General features: G+C 39.6%; 1 pseudogene across 1 annotated transcript; it reads right to left on the bottom strand.

Moving 5' to 3' along the window:
• Positions 1 to 10,769: 10,769 nt before the first annotated feature.
• On the bottom strand, positions 10,770 to 11,328 carry LOC311607212 (high mobility group protein B3-like; annotated as a pseudogene). Its single transcript has one exon. The product of its transcript is annotated as a high mobility group protein B3-like (transcript).
• Positions 11,329 to 15,597: the final 4,269 nt, after the last annotated feature.

Raw genomic sequence — 15,597 nt, 5'->3', positions numbered from 1 at the left:
CAGAGTTTCTCTTTGTAGTCCTGGCTATCCTGCAATGCTGTCTTTAGAGCAGGCTGCTCTCAGACTCAGAGATCTTCCTGTCTCTGCTTCAGGACTGCTGGGATTAAATGCATGTGTCATCACACCAGGCTTAACACAGTATCTTCCGGAGAAGCCACTTTGTTGGACTGAAGAGAGGGTTTAGTGGTTAGGAGCACTGGCCGCTCCTCCAGAGGACCGGGGACCATCACCAGCACCCACATGGCAGCTCACAACTGTCTATAACTCAAGTTATAGGATATCTGACATCCTCTTCTGGCCTTTACAGGCACTGTACATACATGATATACAGAATCTATACAAGCAAAATGGCCATACATACAAAATTTAAAAATCTACCTGAAAGTCTATGTGATATATATATCACATATATGTGTATATTTATAAATGTAAATAATCCATTTTGTTTGTAGTATAGTAAAACTGTTTTTTTTTTTTTCCTTCGCATGCATTGTGGTTTGGTGTCACATTCTGTGGAGTCAGAAAAATCACTTGTTGCTCTGAAAAGAGTAATCTAAGTTGGTACCACCCCTAACTCACCCCTGAATACTGCCAGCAAGCCCTCATACTTTTCCTTTTGCAGTTCTATCACTTTCTTGTCTGTATCTGGCCTGCCAGTCAATGTCGATTATCAGCGTATGGCCTGTGGTGTGGAAGACCGCTCTGCCGCCACCTCTGCTGTGCAGGCCTGGCATCAACAACATGGCAGCTAGGCTAGACACCTGGCAGGCAGCATCATCTGAAGTTGTTCAGAGGCCCAATTGGAAGCCTTCTCAGATTGGGAAAGGCTGGAAGTCCAGAGAGAGAGAAAGAGGGCTGGGAAAGAAGCTGAACAGGACACAAGGGCAGAGATCAGACATTGAGAGGCAGAGGCACACTCAGGATAGAATATTGGAACAGGCCCCTACTGGGTCTTTTTTTATTTTTTTTTCTCATTTTTTAAAAATTTGGACACTTCTTTGGAATTACAGAACATTTCCAGCAGTAGTAAAACACCTTTCACCCTCAGCTGCCCAAGCCTAGCCTTTTACACTTTCTCTTGCATGTTCAACCCATCCTATATATATATATGCATCTGCATTTTTTACGTGTGTATATATATTTTCTGAATATAAGTGTAAGTCATCTTCTCATATCCTTTTAGCACTTGAAGGTCTTTCTTTTTCCTATAAACAAATAATTCTCTTATGAAGTTATCAAGATTAAGAACTAAGCAGGGAGTGATAACATTATTTGATGAGTCCTTCTTATCCAGATTTTTCCAATAGTCCCACTAGTGTCTTTCATGGCAAACGGGAGCAGCAATCCATGAAATACATCTTATTGTGGCATCTCTGTAGCCTCCCTTAAACTGAAACACTTTCTTTGTATTTCATTGATGCACAATTTTAAATGATCGTTATTAACCCTTAGAGCATCTCATACAATGTATTTTGATCTGCTGTTGACTCCTACTATTTCCAACTGTCTGCTTCCCCACCTCCTCCCATTCATGCCTTCTCATTCAGAGAAGCCATTTTACACGACGGCCCTTGGTTGGGTCTAGCTGATGATTTCTCAAGATTAGCTTTAGGTCACAAACAGCCATAAGTGTGGAGTTCACTTCTCTGTGTTTGAGCCTACTTCAATGTATCCACTTCCTTTAGATTTCTCAACAAACATGTCTACCATAGTTGATGAAAGACAACACTGAGTTAAAAGAATGGGGCCTGAATATGAGTCTAAGGCCTGGCTCTGTTAGTTTCTTCGTGTAAATTTGGAGGCAACTTAATCTCTCAAGAGCTTCAATCTTTCATCCTTGAAATGGGACCAAAGACAGTACAAAAACTCTAAGGGTATGGTGTGGATCACATAACATAAGACACTCAAGATACATTGCAGAAACTTCCTTGAAAAGCATCATGTGCCCTTGCTATTCAAGATACAGTATGGTCATATATCCCACATGCAAATGTCCATGGGATTAAGTAGTAAGAAGCCCCCATACTCGGTTGTGTGGTGAATTGGACTGTGTATTTACAGAGGGCTGTCTTTGAAATTTAGAAACTGAAAGCCAGTTTTTAAGCTCTGCCATTAATAAAGTACATAAATTTATAAGTGAATGAAATGTGTATAAAATGAAGCTAATACTAAAATCTCATATTTTTTTTTCTGGTTGTTTTATCAGTGACCATACCACTTGGGCAAGTCACTGGCATGTACTCTCCTCACATTGTAGAAGTGCTGGGTCCTGGTATGACAGTGCACATTCCTTCCTCCCTGTGTTCAGTGAGGCGACATTGGCCAAGGTACAAATATTTCCACAGAGGCAACTAGTAAACACCACAGACCTGATCTGCAGCACCTGTGTTTTCATGCTACTTTCCTCCTTCCTTTCTTAAGTCCTGGTCGTTAAACATTTACCAACTACACTACCACCCAGCAAAATACAAGAAGAAAGTAGGGCTCCACTAATTTATGAGCCACAGAGAGCTGGGAATTCCCCTGGAGGGTACCTCCCAGTCTCTGGTAGCTGAGATCTGCTGTAATAACCACACCTGGGTAGAAAGGCCACAAAGGCTGAGTCTGTCGGGAAAGGACCGAACGAACTGCAGATTCCTCCAGCTGGTGACATGCTTCTTGGCGTCAATTGAGGAAAATGAGCTTATTCTCCCGGAAAAGCATCCAGAGTATTTGTCTGGCATACCTTTAACTTGCAGAACTGAGGAAAATTTGGAACAAACCATCAAAGGCCAATCCTCAAGAGATTCTCTCCACAAATATAAGCTCAGTTCAGCCTTGGACTTGAGATATCTCGCTTAGCCCCAGACCGTGCAGCTCAAGCCCTATCTTCAGTATCTGTGAAGAGGCCTACAGCACATGCAAAGGCCCATGCTCTCTCATGGATGATTCCCAGCTATATATATAAATATATAAAAAAAATCCCATGAGTAACAGTTTAAAAGATACAAAACCCACAAAACACAAACCTGTAAAAATAAAAAGGTGACAGATATGAGCAGAGACGTTGCAATAACTGAAAAGAACACATGACAAGATGTTGAACAGCATTCGTAACAGGGAAATGTGCAGGGTAACCTCAATGACACAGTACTTCTTTCCACCAACAATACCAAAGTACTAAGACGGATGGAATCAAGTGTTTGTGAGAGTAAGTGTGACCCAACTGTGCCCTGGAAAAATGGGAGTATTAACTCCTAAAGAGGCCAGACTCATCACACTGTTAGTGTGTCCAGGGAACAGACTCTGGAATGGAGTTAGGACACAAAACTGGGGATGAACTGTAAAAAGAAAAGGAAGGAGGAGTCAGGATAGTTACACTGTAACATTCCACTGGTGGAAATGCCTTCCTGCACAAACCATTAACCACTTCTCTATATAAGGTATTGCTTTCATGGCTATGTGTTTTTTCTAGACTTCTGAATATATTATTATTATTATTATTATTGTTGTTGTTGTTGTTGTTGTTGTTATTGTTATTATTATGATTATTCCTTTATACAGGTAATGTTTATTTCAGCATTCTCTCTTTGATTTTCTTTACCTCTTACATAGCTAAGCTGTATTAGTTTAATTTTCTGTTGCTATGGTAAATTCCATAACCAAAGCATACCTGGTGTAAGAAAAGGATTATCTTAGTTTACAGGTTATATATATATAGTCCATTACTAAGGGCAGCTAAGACAGGAACTCAAGGCAGGCACATGAAGGGGAAACCCCCAGAAGAATACTACTTCCTGGCTTGCTCCCTCTGCCTCCCGACCAGTTAGTCCTCTTATGCAGCCCAGACCTACTTGCCTAAGGGAGGGTCTACCAGCAGTGGGGGTAGATCTTCTTGCATTATTAGCATCAAGAAAATGCCCCCACAGACATTAAGATACAGGATAAATAAGATCTAGGCAATTTCTCAGTTCAAGTTCCCTCTTCCCAGATGTGTCAAGTGGACAACCAATATTAGCCACGACACAATCTATTGTCGAAGGTCGTTTTCCTTCCGTCGTTGGAAGACCACGTGTGCTTTGCCTCTGTGCATGCCTACTGCCGATGCAGACCGTGTGTTTTCATTTATCTGAAAAAAAAATCAATTTCTGAAGGATATTTTCAGTGATGGTAGAATTCCAAGTTTGCAATTACTCGTTCTGATTGCTTTGAAGAGGTCATTTCATCGTGGCTAGCATCCAGTGTTTCTGCTGAGCAGTCAGCCACTTCTCTGGGCATCCTTCTTCCAGAGGTCCCATTTTGCTTTCTCATTCTTCACACACAGTTTAAAGCACTGTTTCTATTCAATTCCTGATGATCAACCCTCAGATTGGTTTTTCTTTTACTGCACAGTCTCCGAGAGATACAATGTAGCTATTTTAAAACAGTTATCTCCTGTTCTCATTGAATCTACTGTTGGCTGACTTCCTTGCTTCATTGAGAAATTGTGTTGTTTCTTGTGTGCTCTGCTTCTGCTACATTTCGTATATAGTTATGTTTATATACTTAGTTACATATGGATTTTTAATAAGCACATTAAATGTTGGATACTTTGCATTAATTACCATGGCAAACTCCAACTCTTCTTCTTCTGCTGCTTTTTTTCCCCTTTCATATAACATTAAGCTTCAGAACATCAGTTAACTTGTTCATGACTAAAAGATTGCTAAGCTGATACATCAGTAATAAACTTGGGTTTCTATCACTCTGATCAAAGAGCTCTTAAGGACTATGCAGACGGCCTAACTATAATAATGGAAAGGTCACTCTGACTCAGTACACAAAATGTAGCTCCTGCTTCCTACTGTACTCCTGGGTGCATAGTGAGTGTGTGTATGTGTGTGGCTGTGCTAATACAGAGATCAGCACCTTTTAGGTTTGACTTGATGCTTGATTAAACTGACTATTTCTAGGATGGATGACGTATAAGGTGAATAACAATAGCTAAGGAATATGAAATATAATGCATTTTGGTTATCATAATTGAGTAACAGCTTGAGATCATAGGATACGTATTTGGTATTTTGATGATGGCTTAGCTTTCAAAACCTGAATCATTTTCACACTTTCAAATATTCATTGGTGATCTGGTTCTTTGTCTTTATGTGTACCTTGGAGCTAGGCTTTTCTGATTGATCCCAAACCGTTTCCTGTGTCTACCACTATTACATGCCTACCATAAATCAGACAAGGTGTTAAAAACAGAGGTGAAAAGGCAGGTACAGGAAGACTGGACTCAGTCCTCACAGTAAGGAGGCCTTCATTAGATAATGCTCTTTTAACAAGGTGAAAGAAAGCAGGGGAAATTTTAGCTTACAGATATTCAACTTTGTTTTACAAAAAGCCCAGTGACTCAGACCAGGAACAAAACTGAGATACCAGACAGGGCTATACCAGAATTCAATGTCTACAGTATTTACTGTCAGGTATGAGGAAGAAGGAAACGAAGCATCCCCAGCTGCCCCAGATAGCCCTTTTAGAAGTGCTTCTCATGTCCCCTCTCCTTTGTTAAACGCGACCTCTTGCACATTCTCTGACTTACACGTTTACCTTTCTATCAAAAATTAGTCTGTAACCATGGGCTTTCCACCAGTACCCTACTTCCTGAAATAACACCTCTGAGACTTTATTATTTATGAATAAATGCCTAGGCCCTAAGCTATGGCTTGTTCCCCAACTAGCTCATAACTTATATAACCAGTTTATTCTATTCTATGAGTGCCACATGGCTGGTTACCTTTCCTTAGTTTCAGGCATCCTTCTTACTGAGAGTCCAGGGTGAATCTCCTCCTAGTTTTATTCCAGAATTCATCTCTGTCTGCCAGACATCCCACTACCAGCTTTTTATTGACAGGTGGTGCTTCCTTACAGTACATTAGCAGGTTCATTTCAAAGCACTGAGTTGATCTGCTCTGTTTCATTATCTTAAGAGGTCAACAAAAACAAAAGCTTTTCAGAGTGTAGAGACTGAAGCTTGCACTCTATCAGTGGTCCTTGCAGTTGTAGAAGAAGCCCCCTGTGGAGTTATTATAGAATATTTATTATTTTTCTTATAGACAGACTGTGAGTGAAATATTATCCCCAAAATGAATATAGCAAGAAAATCATTTTTAGGTTCATTTAGGATTGGCTCAAACAACTTTTGACTCCAGTGGGAGTCATCTGTTGCTATGACAAAATACATGTGACAAACAATGGGAGGAAAGGTTGATAGCAGTTCACAACTTCAGAGCTTTCATCGCAGTCTTTGCCTGCCATATTTTGGACCATGGAGCAGAACACCATGACATTGAACTTATGAAGCCAAAATGGATGGCAGCCAGGGAGAGAGAAAGGGAGGCCAGGCTCCAAATTTCCTTAAAAGGAATGTATCCAATGAATTTGCATCCTTGGGCTACGCCTATCTCCTAAAGGTAGTGCCATCTTTTAATTGTATCACAGTCATGACACATGGCTTTGGGGACATTTAAGGTCTAATTCATTGTAGTTAGTAACTAAATCCTTTTTCAAAACTGTTCTCCAAATGTGTTTTTTTGTTTCTTGGATGATCTCAAAAGGCATATCCATAGAAGCAATGTATAGTTTTATGGCAACTTGACATGAGTCAAAGTTCTCTGAAAGGAGAATAACCTCAATTCAGAAAATGCCTCTACTTTCTTCGCATCCTAGCCAGCATGTGTTGTCACTCGATTTCCAGAGATGGGATGGGAAAAACCAACCAACCCACAAAAACTTCAACCCAAAATGTACCCTGCCTACAATATATGCAGGGATAAAGATGGAGCAGAGATTGAGAGAATGTCCAACTAATGCCTGGCCCAACTTAAGACCTACCCCATGGTGGAGAGCTAACCTCTGACACTATTAATGATACTTTGTTATGCTTGCAGACAGGAATCTAACACAGCTGCCCTCTGAGAGGCTCCTCTTCCCAGCCACAGATCAAAACAGATACTGAGACTCATTGAGTGAAGCATAGGGAGTCTTGTGGAAAAGTGAGGGGAAGGATAGAAGTACCTAGATGGGACAAGAGCTTTACAAGAAGACCAACAGAGCCAACTAACTAGGCATAGGGAGGCTTGTATAGACTTAAGCACCAACCATAAAGACTTAAGCACCAACCAAGGACTATACCTGGTCTGGACCTAGGCCTTCTACATAGATGTAGCCAGTGGACAGGTCAGGTTTTATGTGGGTTCCCTAGTAAGGGGAGCAAGGTCTGTCTCCAAAATGGACTCTGTTGCCTGCTTTTTGATCATTTTATCCTGGTTAGGTTGCCTCACCAGGCCATAGGGAACAAGAATGCATTCAGTCTTGATTCGACTTGATGTGCTGTGGTAGGTTGGTAGTGGGGGCAAGTCCCCTTTTTTGAGGGACAGGGAAGTGGAAAGGAGAAGAGGGAGGGAGGATTGGATCAGGAGGAGAGGAAGGAAGGGGCTACAATCAGGATGTACAGTAAATAAATAAATTTAAAGAAACAATCAAGCAAATAAAGATGCAAAAAAGAGAGAAAGGAAAAAAGAAAAAGAAGAAGAAAATGCCTCTATAAGATCAGACTGTAGACAAGCCTGTAGGGCATTTTCTTATTTACTGATTGCTGGGGGAGGGCCTGGCCCATTCTGTGTATGTGGCCATCTTGGGCCAGTGTTCCTGGGTCCCAGAAGAAAGCAGGTTGAGTAAGCCAGAGGGAGCCAATAAGCATGGCCTCCATATCAGCTCCTGCCTCCAGGTTTCTGCCCTACTAAAGTTCTTATCTTGATTTCCTCCAGTGATGAGTTGGATGTAGTCTACAGTGAGGTAGACATGTAAGCTAGACAGATTCTTTCCTGTCTGATTTGCTGTTGGTCAGGCACTGAGACAGGCTCTGAGTGGAAACCGATGACTAAATACTGATTCAGGTCTGTGGCTTAGTCAAGAGTGTACAAATTGGAATGTCTGTAAGATTTTATATTCGCAGGATGAAAGGGGACAATGTGTGCTTCTTCCCCTTTGTTATGTAGTTTTCAGCAGTAAAGGAAGCAGTGGCCTTCCCGTTGCCTATTTACTTCCAGTTTTCTATTATGCTTAATACACAATCACATGTGGAGGGGTGCTGCGGGGGACTCTGCCCTTCTCACAAGAATTAATTTGTAAGCTCTTTCAAGGATATCACAATCTGACTGTAAAACACACACTCATTATGGAGGATTAAGTTATGTAAACGTAAAACTAAATAAATTAGGCTAAAATATGTGTGGCACACAATCAAAACACATGGCTTGCTAAAATTACTTTACTATATTTTATTATGCCTGTGCTGTTTAGATAGTTTAAATCTGCTGGGTGTCTATTAGAAGCACGGTACTGGGTGGTGGAGTGCTGTGTCACATCTCTCCCCAACTCTGTGGTTGGTGAGTTGTGCTGCAGGCTTGCGAAGGACCAAAGTGAAATTGGCTAATCCTACAAAATATACTTTTTTGGTTTTTTTTTTTTTCAGATAGCCAGGTTTTTAAGCATTTATAATACCCCAAAGGCTTTTCAACCACTTTACTATCAGAGTTTGAGAAAAGAGCTGGTACCAAGTATACTATTGTATATCCCACAGTGTACGGTACAGGACTCAAGCGGGTGAACATTAGAACCTGTGGGGCATTTTGAAAAGAAAAGAAGTCAACAGTTACATGGACAGCTGATTGCCAAGATTTTGAATTTTTCCCCCTAAGTAATATTTAAAGTCATTTGTGAAAACTGCTTTTTGAATCTAGTATGCATCGAATTAAAAACTTCTCTGGCTAAATGTTGCCATGAAACCATGAAGCACTGCAAGAACAATCCCTGAGCAAAGTCATAAAATATGAGGACTGGGAACGTGACTCTTGGAACACAAAGACCAGAGTTCTAATCCTTAGAGCCCAGGTAGAAGCTGAGCAGACATGGTGGCACCTGAACTCATGGCACAGACAGGGGAATCTCTGCATCAGCTATAGAGCTAAGACCACTTGTGATCAATGAGCTCTAGGGTCAGAGGGAGAGCCTGCCTGGAGGAGGAAAATGGAGAAGGCTAGAAAGGAGACACCTGGCATCAATGCTGGGCTTATAACTCCAATAGCACAGATATGCATTCACACACACACCTGCCAACACACATATGGACGTACCCATAAACACACAAATAGTTCCATTGAAAGGAAGCCACTGAGCTAAAAGTATACTATACATAAGATGGTGTAAAATTCTTCTAAAAAAACTAGTCTTTTAAATTCATTTTCTTTAGTTTTTGTTAGGGTTGATCTGGAGCTACTTACTATGTGTTCAAGTGTTGGTTCCTTGTCCTCCTGGATCCATGTTGTCCTATGGGCAGATTCTCATGATTTCAGGATGACTTGTGGATCCTTGCCTTCCAAATAGTCTCCGATTCGATAGTAACAGATGCTGTCAACCTACAGTTGGCCAGAGAGAGAAGGGGAGGCAGGACTTCCTGGGATGGAGAAAGGCATTCTGGGAAGAAGAAAGAGGAAGATCTTTTTCGTGAGGAGACAGTAGAGAAGACTGACATGACTACAGGCCTGGGATGTGTTGCTAGCCATGTGGCTAGATCGGGCTAGGTCGTGGAGTTAACTTAGATGAGCTAGTTGAGAGTCTGCCCACCAAAGGCCTAAGCTTTGAAATATTAAAAGGTCTTGGTATCTTTATTTTTCTGGCTGATGGGCCACCTGAGTCATACAACAGGTTGCTTTCAAAAGACTATCTTATTTCAGGTGTTTACTTTCAGGGAAATACAAGAGTAGATTTACTTTTCACGGGATAGCTAAAAAAAGCTGTACCCTGAACATACATATATTTAAGCTATATACCTAATTTTGATGATTTTTGTTATGAAATGATAATAAGTATACTTTTATAAACACGATTTTCTTTTTTTTTAAAAAATGTAATACTGTTTATTCAACTTCAAAAACATCTCAGCATTCTAAACGTACAAAAAACAACAGAATGTTGCAAATTGTGCTTAAGTACAGAGGGTTTTTGAACTCTCATGGATGCAGTAGTTTTTTGTTTTGTTTTGTTTTTTTGTTTTTATTTTTTTCTGACAACAATGAGTTTTACAGTTTGTTTAAAAACAGTTTAAACTCTACCACACTTAACTAAGGAAAAAATCCAAACACTTCTCATGCCAGCTGATCTCTACCCCCTTTTCCACCACTAAGAATATCAGAGTGCTATGCCACTATATACAAAAACAAGACAGCCTGAAGGTAAATGGATGCCCACCACGGTATCAGCAGGTCCAGCCTCACAGTGCATGCCCTGAGCTACAGTCCCCTCCAAAAGTCATCTCTCCCTCACAGCCTCCACACCAAACAAGGAACACTGAGCATCTGTCTGGGTTGCTTTATTCTCTTTACAAACTATAGATATGAACAGATGACAACTCAGGATTTCTAGCCAATAACCATATAGTCAACACTGCCTTATGCGTTGAAAACAAAATGCCAGAACATCTTCAAATGCCTTGTCACACCAACAAAGAGCACAGAGTGAGGAGAATAGGAGAGTGCTTTTTCATTTTAAAAATGTTTGGAGCTATGTACAACTTTGATACAGTTTCAGGGCGCTCCAGACACCCAGGGCCACTTCATGTAAATCACTGATACTTTGAGAAACTACAATATAATAGTGATCAAATTTTGTAATTAAACCTAACAAAAGCAATAGACACAGCTCAAATAAGAGATGTGTCCATCACTGTGGTATTCACAAGGAGACAAATTTTATTCCTCTTCCTCTTCCTCCTCCTCCTCCTTCTCTTCTTCCACCTTTTTTCTGGGCAACTTTAGCAGGAGGACCCTTGGCGCCATCAAATTTCCTTTAGACTTATAGTCAGCAGCATCCTTCTCATATTTCTCCCTCAGCTTTGCTGCCTTGGTAACGCACAGCTGCTTTTCACCGTCACTTAAGTTATTCCACATCTCATCCAGCTTTTTGGCCACATCTCCAATGGAGATGCCAGGGCTTGTGGATTTGATCTTGGGGCAGAATTCAAAGCAGAATAAGAAAGATCCAGACGGAGGTCTTTTGGGAGCATTAGGGTCCTTCTTCTTCTTGCCTCCTTTAGCTGGTCCATAGTCTTTCATTTCCCCATCATAGGGAACTTTATCTGCCTTTGCCATTTCATCAAACTTGGATTTCTCTTTGCCAGACATTGTCTTCCACCTCTCAGTGTACTTGGAAAACTCAGCAAAGTTGACTGGGACCTCTAGGTTTTTCTTCTTATCTTCTTCCCTGCATGTCTGCAGGAAGAAGGCATAAGCAGACATCTTGCCCTTTGGTTTCTTGGAGTCACCTTTAGCTATTCTGACTGCTGTTCTCTAGTCTGGCCAGCTCAGGGCACGACATGCAACTCAGCATTCCCCAGCCTCGCACTAGCTGCCTCCACGAGAGCCACCTCTAAACATAATTTTCTAACTTTAACTTATTTCTAAAAAATTGACTAAGAAAGAAAAAAAAATTGGAATCATTTGAAACACATTCACAGGATCACAGGACATGTTCAAATAATATTCATGATGAATTGTCATATATTAGTCAAAATCTCTAATGTGAACAAGAACAACAACAACAAAAAAGCCTCATTATTGTCTTAGTCAGTTGCTATGAAGAAATGCCATAACCATATCAACTCTTATAAAAGGAAGAATTTAATTGTGCCTGGCTTATATGCAGAGGCTTAGTCCATTATTGTCATTGTGGGAAGCAGGGCGGCATGCCGGCAAAAATGGCGCTGAAGAGGTAGCTGAGAGTTCTACATCTGAATCACCAGGCAGCAGAAAGAGACTGAGACATTATACCTGGCTTGAGCATTTGAAATCCCAACCCCCCCCCCCCCAGTGACACGATTCTTCCAACATGGCTGCACCTCCTAACCCTGTCAAGCAGCACCACTCCCCAATAACCAGGCTCTCAAATATATGAGCTATTGGGGTCATTCTTAGTCAGGCCACCACAATGATTAAGGTTATTATATAGGAACTACTTTGACATATATTGGCTCAGATTTTCCTTACAGGCAGTAACATTTGAGTAGGATTAAAGGAGTGTGGGTATAACTAAGTGTTTAAGGACAATGGTGGGCCAAGCTATCGTCGGCCAAGGTACTTTTCAAGGCTCTTTTTCAAATATAGGATGAGACTTCACAATATTACATACAGTTCTACAGATATTTAACATTTGCTTAGTAGTTACATGGAATCCATTGTGCTCAATGCCTGATTCTATTCTTTATTCCTATTATATGAAGCAAAAGAAATATATATGTTATATAATATATCTTATCTATACGTAACATAGATAATATATTATGTATTTATCTATGTATCTTTATGTAATTCTTTATCTACATATATCTTTTGTTTCATATAAAAGGTATATATATATAATATATGATCATAAATATAAAGACTTTATTTCTTGTCTGTCAAATAGACATAGTTATGGAACTAACCTTATGTGGCTTACTATCAGAAGTACTCACTGATAAATATAAACTATATCAAACAGTGCATGAATTAAATATTTTAAAGATTTTTATTAGCACTGACTTTAATAGGCATAAAACTGGGCTTCCAAGAGAAAGCCCAAGTAACCAGATCATGGCCACCAAGTTTTTCACTTAAAAAATCAGATACATGAAAAATGCTGCAATTGCATAACTAAAACTCTTTAACACAATCAAATAACATTATCCTAAGGGAAAAAAATCCAAAAGCTTAATTTTTCTTAAAAATTTTAACTTAAGTAATTTTTGTTCATTGAAATATACTCTCAAATGAGCTGGATATTTTATTTAATACTAAATTATGATTAACAAATAAATTATATCAAGATTCAATTAAATGTAGGCTTTTTAAAGTCAATTTAGGAATATAGCTCTTCATCTTTCCCAAGGAAATTGAATAATTTAATTTTTTAAGTTTGATAATAACTTCAGAATTAACTAATTAATGTGCATAGAAAAGTTCTATAATGCAACTTCATGTTTAGTATAACTAGAATCTATTTTTAAATATATTGAAAAATTAATCAGTACTTCTTTTTTTTATATCCATTGCAAATTACATTTAATGAAAGGCAAACCTGAATAGAGTTCATGAAATTATAGCACCCTTTCCCTGTGTTCAACTACCTATGCTTTTAAAGGAGAAGTCCATTATATATTGAGAGTTTTACCTAAACTAGTAAGAGAGAATTAAACTTAAATATGATCTAAAGTAGAAAGCAGGAAAGATGCTCAAGAAACTCACCCAGCTGTTGGCTCGGATCACAGAGGAAAGGGACTTCTGGAAGGTGGAGGCTTATGTGAGTGCTGCTATCTTGCTTTGAAGAAGTGACTGGAAGTTGAGATCTGAGGCACAGCTTTCAAGCTCACAGGCCTGTGCCCTTGAGAGGAAAGACAGTGTTCATCTAAGCACTGAAGGGCCCACAGGTTGCCTGATGGGCTACATTGTAGACCAGTAGCTCCGGCTGTATGGTAGTTGTGACCCATCCCATGAAACTGGTGATCTCTGACCCCAAATTTAGGTGACTCATGCTTTTTAAATGAGGATTTATTGAAACATTCCAGACTCCTCTGTTCATTTGCTTACGGCCTGTGTCAACTTTCACACTACAGTGCTAAACTCGAGCACTAACAGCAGAGACTGTATGGCTTTCAAAGCCGATAAGACTTATCATCATCCGTCAAAGGAAAATAACCACTCGTACAGAACAGAAGGATCAAGTAAAGCTCTCAGAGCAATCAGCTGCACAGCTTAAAGTAACCATCAACACCAGACCATAGGTTAATAGGTAAAATAGAAACTAAAGAGTTTATCAGAGATAATTTAATATGTGCATTTTTTGAGTGGGAGCTAGAGAAAGAGTAAATAAGAAGAGGAGGCCTCTAGAGAGGAGATGAAAGAGGCCACCACTTAACAGAAACTACAGAAATCAAAGGTGATGGATGACAGGTTGAGAATCAGAAAGCGAAGCAAGCAACTGTCTGCTGAGAAGTCTATTACCAGCAAATTTCCTTTATAAAAGGGATATTTCAGTCTGAAGATATTCTTCCTACAAATGTAACACTAAGTGAAAATGCTTGCCCCTAAAAAACGTAGAGAAGAGCCCTTACCAACATTTGAGAAGACACATGAGTTATGATTTTATAGGTACAACTGGCTGCATCTTCGTGGTCTCTTTCAATTGAAACAACTGTAAAAATACTTTAAGTGTTCGAGGAGATATGATAAACTAATAATAGCAAGAGAAGCCAAACCATCTTACTTTCAGAGGACTGCTTAAAAGTACGCAGAAACCAATGGCTTTGAAGACATACAAACAAGCAAAGGACGCTAAGCTAAAGTAGCATTCATTGAAAGTCCAGGTTGAATAAGTAAATGAAACTAAATAAGTTTTTCAAATAACAAAAATTTCATAATCCACCCAGCACTTTCTCCATGCTGGGGACACACTCACGTCTACAAGCACAGACCATTTGCACACTGGCAACTAATGAACTAATCACGTAGCTTCTATTTTGAAATAATTACGATATTAGGTTGGCTGCATGGTGAGGTGATTGATTCCTGGCAATCAGCCATTCATAGGACAAAAAAAACTGAATGAACAAATTACCACTATCAAGGCGTCACAGCTATCACCAACTTAAGCAGGTTTTATTTTTTAATGTGTGTGTGTATGTGTGTGAAAGACATGGAAGACTCAGGGATATGGTGTTACAAAGCCGAAATCAACCAGTGTAAAATAAATAAAATAGAAATAAGAAGCTGTGTGAGTTGTGTCCTCGGGGCAGAGTTTAATCATCTCTCTGCTGGCCTGAGTGTTTGCTGGCATGTGTTCGGCCTGGTTGCATTTGTGGATATTAAACAATGGCCCCATTTACAGGACTTTTTGCATCTCTGGGAAACCCTTGGCTATCCTTCCACTTGAGACTAAACTTCTGTTTTGGATAGAAATCTACACACATGTATCTTTTTATTTTGCCTCTTTTATGTGTCTGAGAGTGTCATGCTGTCAGTCTTGTGACTTTGCCAAATCCCTAATGCTTCAGCCATATATTTCAATCAAATGGCCATTTAACTTGGGTGTTTCATCAAAGGACTAAGGACTTTTGGGCACTGGATCAATTGACTGCAAAGTTGATTGAGAATGTTGCCACATAACCCAAAATGGATTTTTCTGAGACTGCTGACCAGTGGCCTCTTTGAAAAAATGGATCTTGCTTTAAAAAAAACCCTCTATTTTCATGTGCACATACATGTATAAATGTGATAAAAAATACCAATAATTTAATTCAAGCTCATCAAAATACAAAGACATGCAGGCCAGGGATATTTCTAGGCACTGTGATTAAGATTCCTTGTTAAAACAAGGGGCTCATTATAAAAGGCACTGAGATAGTTTTCTTTAGCCAAGCAGACCATGTGGTCAGGAATTCAATCTTTCTTTTAAAGCACATCAAAATTTTTTCTTAATTACACACCTAAAATTTCAGAGTCAACACAGGCCATTAATAATGTTTTCTGTAAATCATTTTGATGAATT

The sequence above is a fragment of the Acomys minous genome (genome assembly GCF_964271855.1).
Source record: "Acomys minous genome assembly, chromosome: 10".
Taxonomy (NCBI): Eukaryota; Metazoa; Chordata; class Mammalia; order Rodentia; family Muridae; genus Acomys; species Acomys minous.
Note: the sequence above shows the minus strand (reverse complement) of the source record. Positions and strands in the feature narration are given on the sequence as shown.